Source organism: Monomorium pharaonis, chromosome 7 (assembly GCF_013373865.1).
Source record: "Monomorium pharaonis isolate MP-MQ-018 chromosome 7, ASM1337386v2, whole genome shotgun sequence".
Taxonomy (NCBI): Eukaryota; Metazoa; Arthropoda; class Insecta; order Hymenoptera; family Formicidae; genus Monomorium; species Monomorium pharaonis.
This window is the reverse complement of record NC_050473.1, coordinates 20,297,350-20,310,728: the sequence shown is the minus strand read 5'-3', so window position 1 is coordinate 20,310,728 and position 13,379 is coordinate 20,297,350. Positions and strand designations below refer to the sequence as shown.

Below are 13,379 nucleotides of genomic sequence, written 5' to 3'. Positions count from 1 at the left end.
GTATGAATAAATAAATAAATAAATAAATGATTAAATAAATAAATGAATAAATAAATAAATAAATAAATAAATAAATAAATAAATAAAACCAGTCAGGAGGGGCCCCGTGCACTAGTCAAATAAAAAAAAAATAATAATAATAAAAAAGTTTGTACTTAAAAATTAAAAATAATAAATAAAGTGCATTTTGGGCCGCTCCCTCCTGTGCGGTTAAAAAGGGGGGGCCGAGACAAAAACGATATTAATTTACGCGACATTCACACATTCGGATACGCGACGCGCCGCTGTTCCAGTTCTCCGGCGAGCCAGCGTCGGCGAACGGCTTGAGGCGGTGTCGCGAGTCCACCACCGGCAACATGAGGAGGAGCCTCGTACTGCCTGATGCCGGACACATGCTCCACATAAATGTCCCTAGACCAGCGTATGGTATCCGAGACGATCAAGCGGCGCATCATGGACGCATACGGGGCGCCAACCCGTAGGAGTCTCAACACCGCTTCGTTTCTCGGATCCCATGACCCGAGAGCACCGACGACGAAGGCCGTCACGACCACACGGTACCCTCTGCGTTGGAGCTCCTCTGCTAGCGGCGAGTACTTGGCGATTTTCCTCGCGCGAGCGTCCTCGAAAGCTTGCCAACGGTTCTCAAAGGGCACCGTCACGTCGCATATGACGACACACTTGGAGGGCTCGTGCCTGATCACAAGATCAGGTCGTAGCTCCCCAAGTTCCCCGTCGATCCCCTCTACACGCTGGTTGACCCGCTTTTCCCCTGGTAGACGGCAAGCCCTCCAGAGGCGGTGCAATGCAGCGTTGTGCCTCAGCTGTATTGCGGCAGAGTGGACGCCGCAGTGGCAGAGCACGTGGGGAAGTGTCTCCGATACTTCACCGCACCGCCGACAGCGCTTGTCTCCTTCCCCCCAACGCCGCGCGCCGTTGAGGGGTAAAACATCTAATCTGGCCTTATGAATGAAGCGCCAGTCGGCGAAGCGAGTGAAGCTGCCGCCGCGGATGAAGTGATTGCTCACTCGGCACCGCGACGACACCTCGAAGACCTTTCCCTGGTCCTTCTTAGCGAGCAGAGTGCTCGCGTAGTGCTCTGCTACAGCTGAGCGCAGCCGACCCACGACCTGGTCGCGCGCTCCAGGCGGGATCTTAATCGCCGCTCCTCTGGGACCTCGGCATTCCAAGATCATCTCCTCCGTCTCCTCGACCCACCGCCATCGCAGCAACAGCCTCTCCGACTGTCTCCTTGCGGCGTTCCGAGCCCTCGACCAGAGCGAAGCCTCCCCTCCGTCCCTCAGGTTCCCCTCCAGCGAGCCGGAGAGGAAACTGGCGATATCCTCGCAACTAGGGACGTGGCCGATCCTGCGATGAACCACTCCCCTCAACGATTCCCACGCCAACGTCCTGACCGCCGCGTCACGCACCGTAAGCATACGGAAAACGTGGGCGATGGACAAGACGTCGGCGAGATCTGAGAGCGGCAGGAGTCCACACCCCCCCCATTTGGGTGGCATGTAGACGCCCTCCGCACTCGCTCGCTGAGGGAGATTCATCCAGGATTTCGCGTATCGACGGATGGTCTTGTCGACGGCCGCGAGAGGACGCTTCAAAACCCTGGCTCCCCGCAGCAGAAAGTCCAAACGTGGCAGGATGAACGTCGCCATTACATCAAATTTCTGCCACGGAGCGAGGAGGGAACGGTCGACCGCCTGGAGGTCAGAGACGATGTCCCCGACAGTGGCGTAGGGCGTCTGGTCGACGGAGAATCCCGTTGGAACCCCGAGATGTTCATAGGATTCACCCTCTAACAGCGGACGCATCGGTTGGCCCTGGATCCGGAATGACGTCGGCAGGACCCTGCCGCCATTGCCCGCACCGATGTGCAGGGTGGCACATTTGGCAGGGTTGAACCGCAATCCTACCGACGCTGCCTCCTTCTCCACTGCATTAAGCAGTCTCCGCATTCCCTCGGGCGTCGATGACAGGAGTGCAATGTCATCCGCGTAAGCCAATGTGCTCCACCGGTGACCGTGGAGCCGATAGCCGTCATCGAACTCGGTAGTTGCACGCAACACCGAGTCGATGGCGATATTGAAAACAATGGGGCTTAGCGGACAACCCTGCTTGACGCCCGAGCGAATGCGGATGGGCGCGGTGAATCCGTCGGCGGCACGCACCCGCGTCGTGCAACCATCGTACATGGAGTCCCATATCGCTATGAGGCCCCGTGGGACACCCGCTCCAGTGAGCGCATGACGGATCGTCTCGTGCGGGATCGATCCAAACGCGTTGGACAGGTCCAGCCACGCGACGACCGCTTGCCTCCGGGTCCTCCGCGCATCGTTCAGGACCTCCTGAAGGACGAAGTTGTGCTCGTAGCACCCCTCGTCCCGCAGGAAGCCCTTTTGAGCGGGACTAAGCCGGCCGTGGTCGATCGACCAGTCGGTCAGACGGTCGGCCAAGAGCGCGGCGAAGAGCTTAGGGACAGTGTCCCCCAAGGCGAGAGGGCGCCAATTCTCCAACACGTTCTGGTCACCCTTCTTATGAATAAGAAGAGTGTTGGAGGTCTTCCAGGACGCGGGAACCGCCTCGAGACGCAGACACGCATTAAACACTGCGCTGAGGAGCCCAGCTCCCGGGTCCGCTCCACGCAGGTCCCTGTAGGAGACACCGTCGGGACCCGGCGCAGAGTTGTTCATACGCCGGAGCCGACGGTCCACCTCTCGCTGCGTGAAGGGATCCAGGAGATAGGAAAACTCCCCCGCCACGCCCGAGGGGTCAGTGTGATTGGCCTCGCGCACCCCGGCGCCGGCCAGGTTCTCCCGGTGGCCGGAGTACAGTTGTTCGAAGTACTCCTGGACCCGCCGAATCGGCACTTGGCACGACTCGGCGGGACCCTGGAGCACCTCTCGAACCGCTTTCCGGCGGTTCGCCCTGTACAGCGCCTGGATGCGCTTGGCCTCACACACCCAGTCCCCGCGTGCTTCTCCCGACGCTGCGGGGCGAGCCGGTGCTGGCCCCGCGCCATTGGCGCCCTCTCTCCGCAGAGACTCACCTCCCCTCGCCCCTCGGCGAGCCCCCGCGTTCCGCGACCGATCTGGGCGGTCTTGGGCGCCGGGTGCGGCACGTCCGGTCCTTTCCGATGCCTCCTCCCCGAAGAATGCCGCGACCGAAACCGCGACAGTCTCCAAGTCCGCAATCGTAGCGACGGCCTCCGCACGCCCGACCAGCGCGTCGCGGGCAGCCACCCGCTCACGCCTACGCTGCCTTGCGACAGTCGCAGGCGCCGGGCGACCCCGCGGCGGCTGGCCGGCCGGAACGTCGACACGCCGCCGACCGTCGTGCCGCCCCCGACCCCCGTGACGACAGACAGGGGCCGGAGGTGCGCCACCTTCCTCACGAGGTGGCACGCTGGGTGGCACGGCTGCACGCCGCCGACCCATTACACCGCGGACATTTACGGGAGCATTCGGGTGTACGGCACCTACCTGTGCAGTACGTTCCCGGTTGTCTGCCTCCTCATGGTCCGGCGATGTCCTGCGACAGCTTTCCGCCTCCGTCGCAGATGGTGGGACGGTTTGTGTGGAGGTAGCCGTTATTTCATTATTATTAAAATCGGATAAATTTAAGCTCTCGCGATGGCTGGCGGTTTCGCGAGAGTTCGCCGACGCTTTTGGCGACGCACTCGGCGGGGTACGCGCGCACGCGGCCAACGGGGACTCGTGGTCAGAGGGGGGGGTCGGGGGGAGGCGCCTTCTCCCCGCTCTTCTCCCCAGGCACACCCTCCATGCCTCCTCTTCGTCCCCCTCACTTCCCGGTGTTGTAGGTGGCGCCGCGCTCTTCCTTTCCTCCGGGGACTCCCTCCTAGGTGGCGCTGGTGGTCGTTGCTTAGGGGGAGTCCTCATCATGACCGCCGCGCACGGTGACGCCTCCACGATGGTCGGGAGGGGGGGTAGGCGCGGTGACATTTGCCTCCCCCCTGCGGGCAGTCCAGTGGACATCACTGGACTCCCGCACGTCGTCGTCGTCACCGTGCAGGTGGTCAGTGTCGTCGGTAGCGACGTCGCGGGCGAGAGAGATGGAATTCTCTCGCTGGGGCCCCCCGTTGGTCTGTCGCTGGTGTTCGGCAACAGGCTGGGGGGCCGCACGGGGGGTTGCTTCGCCGGGGTCCTCCTCGTCGACACCCCCGTGCTGCGCGACGCCGCGCTGCCCATCGCTCTGGACGATGTCCGGTCCAGAGCTGCCCGCCGGCTCTCCAGGGCGCTGTTCTCGACCGGAACGCTGGCCGCCCGACTCCTCGTCCTCGTCATGGCTCCGCCTTGGCTAGTGGACGGCGGAGTCCTGTCGGGCAGCTTCCTGGTCATTTTCCTTGTCGCCCCCGCGCCGCCGATGTTCCTTGGCGTGCCCTCCCCATCCGAGGAATGGATGGAAATTTCCTCGGCGGGAGGGTGCGGGGGGACGCGTCCCGGTCTGGCTGCGTTTCTCCTGGGCTCGCTCTTCTCAATCGGCACGCTCGCCGCTCGACGCGTCCTCGACGCGATTGGCCTCTCGAGCGGCGATTTCCTCGGAGCTCCCTCCCCGCTCCGACGGATGGTGGTGGGCGCTCCTGCTGCCCCCGCAGCTGGTGTTTTTCGCTGCGGGGGCTGGGAGGGAGCGCGTGCCGATCTTGCCGCGATTGGCGGGCTAACTGCCGCACTGGCGGGCCGGGTGGTGGTTTTGTTATAGTTGGCGCCGGCCCGCGAGGTTGACGGTTGTGCGGCAGTTTTCCTATTGATGGGCATGCTCACTCTTTCGTTCGACAACACTGTACACCTCGTGGATATTGTCGTTGCGGCGGTCCTCGCCGATGTTGTGGCTGCTGCTGTTGGCGCGGCGCTTTTGGCGGCAGTGGATCTGCGGGTATTCGCTGTCGTTGGCGGGGTTGTTCGCGGCCGTGTACTGCCCGCAGTCACTGCCGCGTATGAGGGGGACTCTGTTGCGACCGGCGGTGGTGTCGCGCTCGTTCTCGTGGCCGCCCTGGATGTTTGTGGCGGCGGGGTAGGCACGAAGGGCAACCCGGGTTGCCGCAGGTCGCGTGGGGCAGTATTTCGCGCCCCTCTGGCCGCCCCCGATGGTCCCGCGCACGCGCCCGACGCTCGAGTACGCACGCCCGTACCGCATGACTCGCCGGATCTCCTATCGCTATCGCGAGTGCTCGGACATGGCGCATTCGCAGCGGGGGATTTGTGGCGTTTCTCGATATGTATTTTAACATCTTTCAGGGGGTATTTAGACGTCCCCCTGAAATTACAGAATGCGCATTTATATATAATTGTATCCCCCGGATGTTTTTTCTTTAAATGTTTTGCGAGATGCGCCATGTCGCAGAAGTCGCCCGTCACGCTCTCTTTGTGACTCCCTGCCTCCCTCGCTGCCCAACACCGGGGGCAGCGAGCGCGATCGTTCCATTCTGGAGGCAGGGGATATTCGAATACGAACTCCGTTGGACCCGACATTGCCATTACTTTATTATATTTATTTACGGCTATTTAAGGGCCCGCTCGATCTTTGGAGAGACTATTGGACAAGTCCAATAGCCTCTCGACACGCAGTGACGGGGCGAATCCGCCTCGCCGGAAGAGGGCCCGGCGCGCGCGCTGGTTGGTCGACGAGAGAGCCAACGGCGCTCCCGCCGTGCGCGCACTATTTAAAATTAAGAGCGCCGCCGGGCGACGCGCCCACGCCACGCACGTCGACGATGCGGAAGAGTACGAACGTACCCGCGCACCGCGCGACGACGCAACGAGGGAACGCCGACAGGCGCCGCTCGTTCCTCCCGGGAATTGGCAACTCACGTGCCGGGGAGGAAGGGGACTGCGCCGGACTCTCGTCCTGCGCGGCTTCACTTTCGCACCGGCCACTGAGTGCCGGCCCACCACCAAAGTAGTAATAGCAATATCACTTACCAATGTCGGGCCCAACGGTCCCTGGGCGATCTTCTGCTTCGTCTCCTGGTCGTCTATTCACGCGCGGTACTTTAATTTTTAACGGCACTCGCGATATGTATACCGGGAACTTGTCCGGTGAATGGAGCCTAAGACGTGTGAATTGCAATTAATGCGTTCCCGGTTATAACTATAGCGGCGCGTATAACTTCGACGGAATCGCTCCTCGGCAAAGACACGACGCGACACACACACTCGAACTTATATACTAAGCTCTGAGCTAATGAACATACCTGCCGGTGCGGGTCCGGCTTAAGCTCGGTGCGCGGCCGCCGTCTACATCATGTTCTATGGCACATGGCGAGTATATTGCCATGTGCCAAGTCAATGGATGTTAAATTTTGTGCAGTGCACGTTATAATATAAATGGATATACTAATACGGCAGCCGGCAACGGGACTTAGAGATTTTTCGTGCTCCAGACCCGCAGGTATGTTCGGGGACTTCAGAATACTACACTTGGGCGTGTTTAATATTAATTCTAAGAGGCGCCAGGCTCGCCTTCGCGTATGTATTTAATACATTTATTGGGCCAGTCCCGACGGTACTGCAATGTCGGGTTGACCCGCGGTAGGGTCGGAGCAAGCCCCGGAACCCCGCCTGGTTGCAAAAATCAGTTTAATATTCTGAGTCCCCTATGGGGACTGTATCAGATATTAAGCTGATAAGAACAGATTAACTCGCTCTTTATTTTAAACAAAAGATAGTCCCCAGGGGGAACAAATCCCCCCTGGGGCAGGTACAGAAATGAGCGGGCTAGGCCGCGCGCATGCTTAAAATACTTTATGGGCAGGGGACAATGGCCCCCCCTGCCAGTGGGCATGACTAATTAGGGGCTGGGGGACGCTTCCCCCAGCCCGCGTAAAGTATCACATATATTTTCATCCCCCCAGCTCGCGTGCTGGGGGGATACGTTATCACAATTATGTGGGCGTCCCCTGGGAGTATCACAGATAGTGGTCGTCGGAAATAATAAAAATCCCAGGGGTACGCGCGCGCGGCAATAAACAAATAGTTAAAATTAAGAGTAGTCAAAACGCGGCATTCATACCCGCTAAAATACAATATAGTTTTCGCGACATTCATACACGGATATTCAGGGCCCCACAAACAAGAAAATAAAAGTTAAGAGAGAATAAATAGGTAAAAATAAAGAAAAATAAAAATTAAAGAGTAATAAATAGAATAAAAAAGAAAATGTCAAATATGTAAAAAAAAAAAAAAAGGAATAAATAAATAGATAAAATAAATAAATAAGTGTATGAATAAATAAATAAATAAATAAATGATTAAATAAATAAATGAATAAATAAATAAATAAATAAATAAATAAATAAATAAATAAAACCAGTCAGGAGGGGCCCCGTGCACTAGTCAAATAAATAAAAAAAAAATAATAATAATAAAAAAGTTTGTACTTAAAAATTAAAAATAATAAATAAAGTGCATTTTGGGCCGCTCCCTCCTGTGCGGTTAAAAAGGGGGGGCCGAGACAAAAACGATATTAATTTACGCGACATTCACACATTCGGATACGCGACGCGCCGCTGTTCCAGTTCTCCGGCGAGCCAGCGTCGGCGAACGGCTTGAGGCGGTGTCGCGAGTCCACCACCGGCAACATGAGGAGGAGCCTCGTACTGCCTGATGCCGGACACATGCTCCACATAAATGTCCCTAGACCAGCGTATGGTATCCGAGACGATCAAGCGGCGCATCATGGACGCATACGGGGCGCCAACCCGTAGGAGTCTCAACACCGCTTCGTTTCTCGGATCCCATGACCCGAGAGCACCGACGACGAAGGCCGTCACGACCACACGGTACCCTCTGCGTTGGAGCTCCTCTGCTAGCGGCGAGTACTTGGCGATTTTCCTCGCGCGAGCGTCCTCGAAAGCTTGCCAACGGTTCTCAAAGGGCACCGTCACGTCGCATATGACGACACACTTGGAGGGCTCGTGCCTGATCACAAGATCAGGTCGTAGCTCCCCAAGTTCCCCGTCGATCCCCTCTACACGCTGGTTGACCCGCTTTTCCCCTGGTAGACGGCAAGCCCTCCAGAGGCGGTGCAATGCAGCGTTGTGCCTCAGCTGTATTGCGGCAGAGTGGACGCCGCAGTGGCAGAGCACGTGGGGAAGTGTCTCCGATACTTCACCGCACCGCCGACAGCGCTTGTCTCCTTCCCCCCAACGCCGCGCGCCGTTGAGGGGTAAAACATCTAATCTGGCCTTATGAATGAAGCGCCAGTCGGCGAAGCGAGTGAAGCTGCCGCCGCGGATGAAGTGATTGCTCACTCGGCACCGCGACGACACCTCGAAGACCTTTCCCTGGTCCTTCTTAGCGAGCAGAGTGCTCGCGTAGTGCTCTGCTACAGCTGAGCGCAGCCGACCCACGACCTGGTCGCGCGCTCCAGGCGGGATCTTAATCGCCGCTCCTCTGGGACCTCGGCATTCCAAGATCATCTCCTCCGTCTCCTCGACCCACCGCCATCGCAGCAACAGCCTCTCCGACTGTCTCCTTGCGGCGTTCCGAGCCCTCGACCAGAGCGAAGCCTCCCCTCCGTCCCTCAGGTTCCCCTCCAGCGAGCCGGAGAGGAAACTGGCGATATCCTCGCAACTAGGGACGTGGCCGATCCTGCGATGAACCACTCCCCTCAACGATTCCCACGCCAACGTCCTGACCGCCGCGTCACGCACCGTAAGCATACGGAAAACGTGGGCGATGGACAAGACGTCGGCGAGATCTGAGAGCGGCAGGAGTCCACACCCCCCCCATTTGGGTGGCATGTAGACGCCCTCCGCACTCGCTCGCTGAGGGAGATTCATCCAGGATTTCGCGTATCGACGGATGGTCTTGTCGACGGCCGCGAGAGGACGCTTCAAAACCCTGGCTCCCCGCAGCAGAAAGTCCAAACGTGGCAGGATGAACGTCGCCATTACATCAAATTTCTGCCACGGAGCGAGGAGGGAACGGTCGACCGCCTGGAGGTCAGAGACGATGTCCCCGACAGTGGCGTAGGGCGTCTGGTCGACGGAGAATCCCGTTGGAACCCCGAGATGTTCATAGGATTCACCCTCTAACAGCGGACGCATCGGTTGGCCCTGGATCCGGAATGACGTCGGCAGGACCCTGCCGCCATTGCCCGCACCGATGTGCAGGGTGGCACATTTGGCAGGGTTGAACCGCAATCCTACCGACGCTGCCTCCTTCTCCACTGCATTAAGCAGTCTCCGCATTCCCTCGGGCGTCGATGACAGGAGTGCAATGTCATCCGCGTAAGCCAATGTGCTCCACCGGTGACCGTGGAGCCGATAGCCGTCATCGAACTCGGTAGTTGCACGCAACACCGAGTCGATGGCGATATTGAAAACAATGGGGCTTAGCGGACAACCCTGCTTGACGCCCGAGCGAATGCGGATGGGCGCGGTGAATCCGTCGGCGGCACGCACCCGCGTCGTGCAACCATCGTACATGGAGTCCCATATCGCTATGAGGCCCCGTGGGACACCCGCTCCAGTGAGCGCATGACGGATCGTCTCGTGCGGGATCGATCCAAACGCGTTGGACAGGTCCAGCCACGCGACGACCGCTTGCCTCCGGGTCCTCCGCGCATCGTTCAGGACCTCCTGAAGGACGAAGTTGTGCTCGTAGCACCCCTCGTCCCGCAGGAAGCCCTTTTGAGCGGGACTAAGCCGGCCGTGGTCGATCGACCAGTCGGTCAGACGGTCGGCCAAGAGCGCGGCGAAGAGCTTAGGGACAGTGTCCCCCAAGGCGAGAGGGCGCCAATTCTCCAACACGTTCTGGTCACCCTTCTTATGAATAAGAAGAGTGTTGGAGGTCTTCCAGGACGCGGGAACCGCCTCGAGACGCAGACACGCATTAAACACTGCGCTGAGGAGCCCAGCTCCCGGGTCCGCTCCACGCAGGTCCCTGTAGGAGACACCGTCGGGACCCGGCGCAGAGTTGTTCATACGCCGGAGCCGACGGTCCACCTCTCGCTGCGTGAAGGGATCCAGGAGATAGGAAAACTCCCCCGCCACGCCCGAGGGGTCAGTGTGATTGGCCTCGCGCACCCCGGCGCCGGCCAGGTTCTCCCGGTGGCCGGAGTACAGTTGTTCGAAGTACTCCTGGACCCGCCGAATCGGCACTTGGCACGACTCGGCGGGACCCTGGAGCACCTCTCGAACCGCTTTCCGGCGGTTCGCCCTGTACAGCGCCTGGATGCGCTTGGCCTCACACACCCAGTCCCCGCGTGCTTCTCCCGACGCTGCGGGGCGAGCCGGTGCTGGCCCCGCGCCATTGGCGCCCTCTCTCCGCAGAGACTCACCTCCCCTCGCCCCTCGGCGAGCCCCCGCGTTCCGCGACCGATCTGGGCGGTCTTGGGCGCCGGGTGCGGCACGTCCGGTCCTTTCCGATGCCTCCTCCCCGAAGAATGCCGCGACCGAAACCGCGACAGTCTCCAAGTCCGCAATCGTAGCGACGGCCTCCGCACGCCCGACCAGCGCGTCGCGGGCAGCCACCCGCTCACGCCTACGCTGCCTTGCGACAGTCGCAGGCGCCGGGCGACCCCGCGGCGGCTGGCCGGCCGGAACGTCGACACGCCGCCGACCGTCGTGCCGCCCCCGACCCCCGTGACGACAGACAGGGGCCGGAGGTGCGCCACCTTCCTCACGAGGTGGCACGCTGGGTGGCACGGCTGCACGCCGCCGACCCATTACACCGCGGACATTTACGGGAGCATTCGGGTGTACGGCACCTACCTGTGCAGTACGTTCCCGGTTGTCTGCCTCCTCATGGTCCGGCGATGTCCTGCGACAGCTTTCCGCCTCCGTCGCAGATGGTGGGACGGTTTGTGTGGAGGTAGCCGTTATTTCATTATTATTAAAATCGGATAAATTTAAGCTCTCGCGATGGCTGGCGGTTTCGCGAGAGTTCGCCGACGCTTTTGGCGACGCACTCGGCGGGGTACGCGCGCACGCGGCCAACGGGGACTCGTGGTCAGAGGGGGGGGTCGGGGGGAGGCGCCTTCTCCCCGCTCTTCTCCCCAGGCACACCCTCCATGCCTCCTCTTCGTCCCCCTCACTTCCCGGTGTTGTAGGTGGCGCCGCGCTCTTCCTTTCCTCCGGGGACTCCCTCCTAGGTGGCGCTGGTGGTCGTTGCTTAGGGGGAGTCCTCATCATGACCGCCGCGCACGGTGACGCCTCCACGATGGTCGGGAGGGGGGGTAGGCGCGGTGACATTTGCCTCCCCCCTGCGGGCAGTCCAGTGGACATCACTGGACTCCCGCACGTCGTCGTCGTCACCGTGCAGGTGGTCAGTGTCGTCGGTAGCGACGTCGCGGGCGAGAGAGATGGAATTCTCTCGCTGGGGCCCCCCGTTGGTCTGTCGCTGGTGTTCGGCAACAGGCTGGGGGGCCGCACGGGGGGTTGCTTCGCCGGGGTCCTCCTCGTCGACACCCCCGTGCTGCGCGACGCCGCGCTGCCCATCGCTCTGGACGATGTCCGGTCCAGAGCTGCCCGCCGGCTCTCCAGGGCGCTGTTCTCGACCGGAACGCTGGCCGCCCGACTCCTCGTCCTCGTCATGGCTCCGCCTTGGCTAGTGGACGGCGGAGTCCTGTCGGGCAGCTTCCTGGTCATTTTCCTTGTCGCCCCCGCGCCGCCGATGTTCCTTGGCGTGCCCTCCCCATCCGAGGAATGGATGGAAATTTCCTCGGCGGGAGGGTGCGGGGGGACGCGTCCCGGTCTGGCTGCGTTTCTCCTGGGCTCGCTCTTCTCAATCGGCACGCTCGCCGCTCGACGCGTCCTCGACGCGATTGGCCTCTCGAGCGGCGATTTCCTCGGAGCTCCCTCCCCGCTCCGACGGATGGTGGTGGGCGCTCCTGCTGCCCCCGCAGCTGGTGTTTTTCGCTGCGGGGGCTGGGAGGGAGCGCGTGCCGATCTTGCCGCGATTGGCGGGCTAACTGCCGCACTGGCGGGCCGGGTGGTGGTTTTGTTATAGTTGGCGCCGGCCCGCGAGGTTGACGGTTGTGCGGCAGTTTTCCTATTGATGGGCATGCTCACTCTTTCGTTCGACAACACTGTACACCTCGTGGATATTGTCGTTGCGGCGGTCCTCGCCGATGTTGTGGCTGCTGCTGTTGGCGCGGCGCTTTTGGCGGCAGTGGATCTGCGGGTATTCGCTGTCGTTGGCGGGGTTGTTCGCGGCCGTGTACTGCCCGCAGTCACTGCCGCGTATGAGGGGGACTCTGTTGCGACCGGCGGTGGTGTCGCGCTCGTTCTCGTGGCCGCCCTGGATGTTTGTGGCGGCGGGGTAGGCACGAAGGGCAACCCGGGTTGCCGCAGGTCGCGTGGGGCAGTATTTCGCGCCCCTCTGGCCGCCCCCGATGGTCCCGCGCACGCGCCCGACGCTCGAGTACGCACGCCCGTACCGCATGACTCGCCGGATCTCCTATCGCTATCGCGAGTGCTCGGACATGGCGCATTCGCAGCGGGGGATTTGTGGCGTTTCTCGATATGTATTTTAACATCTTTCAGGGGGTATTTAGACGTCCCCCTGAAATTACAGAATGCGCATTTATATATAATTGTATCCCCCGGATGTTTTTTCTTTAAATGTTTTGCGAGATGCGCCATGTCGCAGAAGTCGCCCGTCACGCTCTCTTTGTGACTCCCTGCCTCCCTCGCTGCCCAACACCGGGGGCAGCGAGCGCGATCGTTCCATTCTGGAGGCAGGGGATATTCGAATACGAACTCCGTTGGACCCGACATTGCCATTACTTTATTATATTTATTTACGGCTATTTAAGGGCCCGCTCGATCTTTGGAGAGACTATTGGACAAGTCCAATAGCCTCTCGACACGCAGTGACGGGGCGAATCCGCCTCGCCGGAAGAGGGCCCGGCGCGCGCGCTGGTTGGTCGACGAGAGAGCCAACGGCGCTCCCGCCGTGCGCGCACTATTTAAAATTAAGAGCGCCGCCGGGCGACGCGCCCACGCCACGCACGTCGACGATGCGGAAGAGTACGAACGTACCCGCGCACCGCGCGACGACGCAACGAGGGAACGCCGACAGGCGCCGCTCGTTCCTCCCGGGAATTGGCAACTCACGTGCCGGGGAGGAAGGGGACTGCGCCGGACTCTCGTCCTGCGCGGCTTCACTTTCGCACCGGCCACTGAGTGCCGGCCCACCACCAAAGTAGTAATAGCAATATCACTTACCAATGTCGGGCCCAACGGTCCCTGGGCGATCTTCTGCTTCGTCTCCTGGTCGTCTATTCACGCGCGGTACTTTAATTTTTAACGGCACTCGCGATATGTATACCGGGAACTTGTCCGGTGAATGGAGCCTAAGACGTGTGAATTGCAATTAATGCGTTCCCGGTTATAACTATAG

General features: G+C 60.3%; 1 protein-coding gene and 1 non-coding gene across 6 annotated transcripts in view; both read right to left on the bottom strand.

Moving 5' to 3' along the window:
• Positions 1 to 13,379, bottom strand: part of LOC105834973 (neurexin-1) — a 421,734-nt gene that overhangs the window by 64,354 nt on the left and 344,001 nt on the right. The window lies entirely within an intron of this gene.
• LOC118646783 lies at positions 6,513 to 6,697 on the bottom strand. The gene has a single exon (XR_004964221.1). It is a non-coding gene; the product is annotated as a U2 spliceosomal RNA (small nuclear RNA).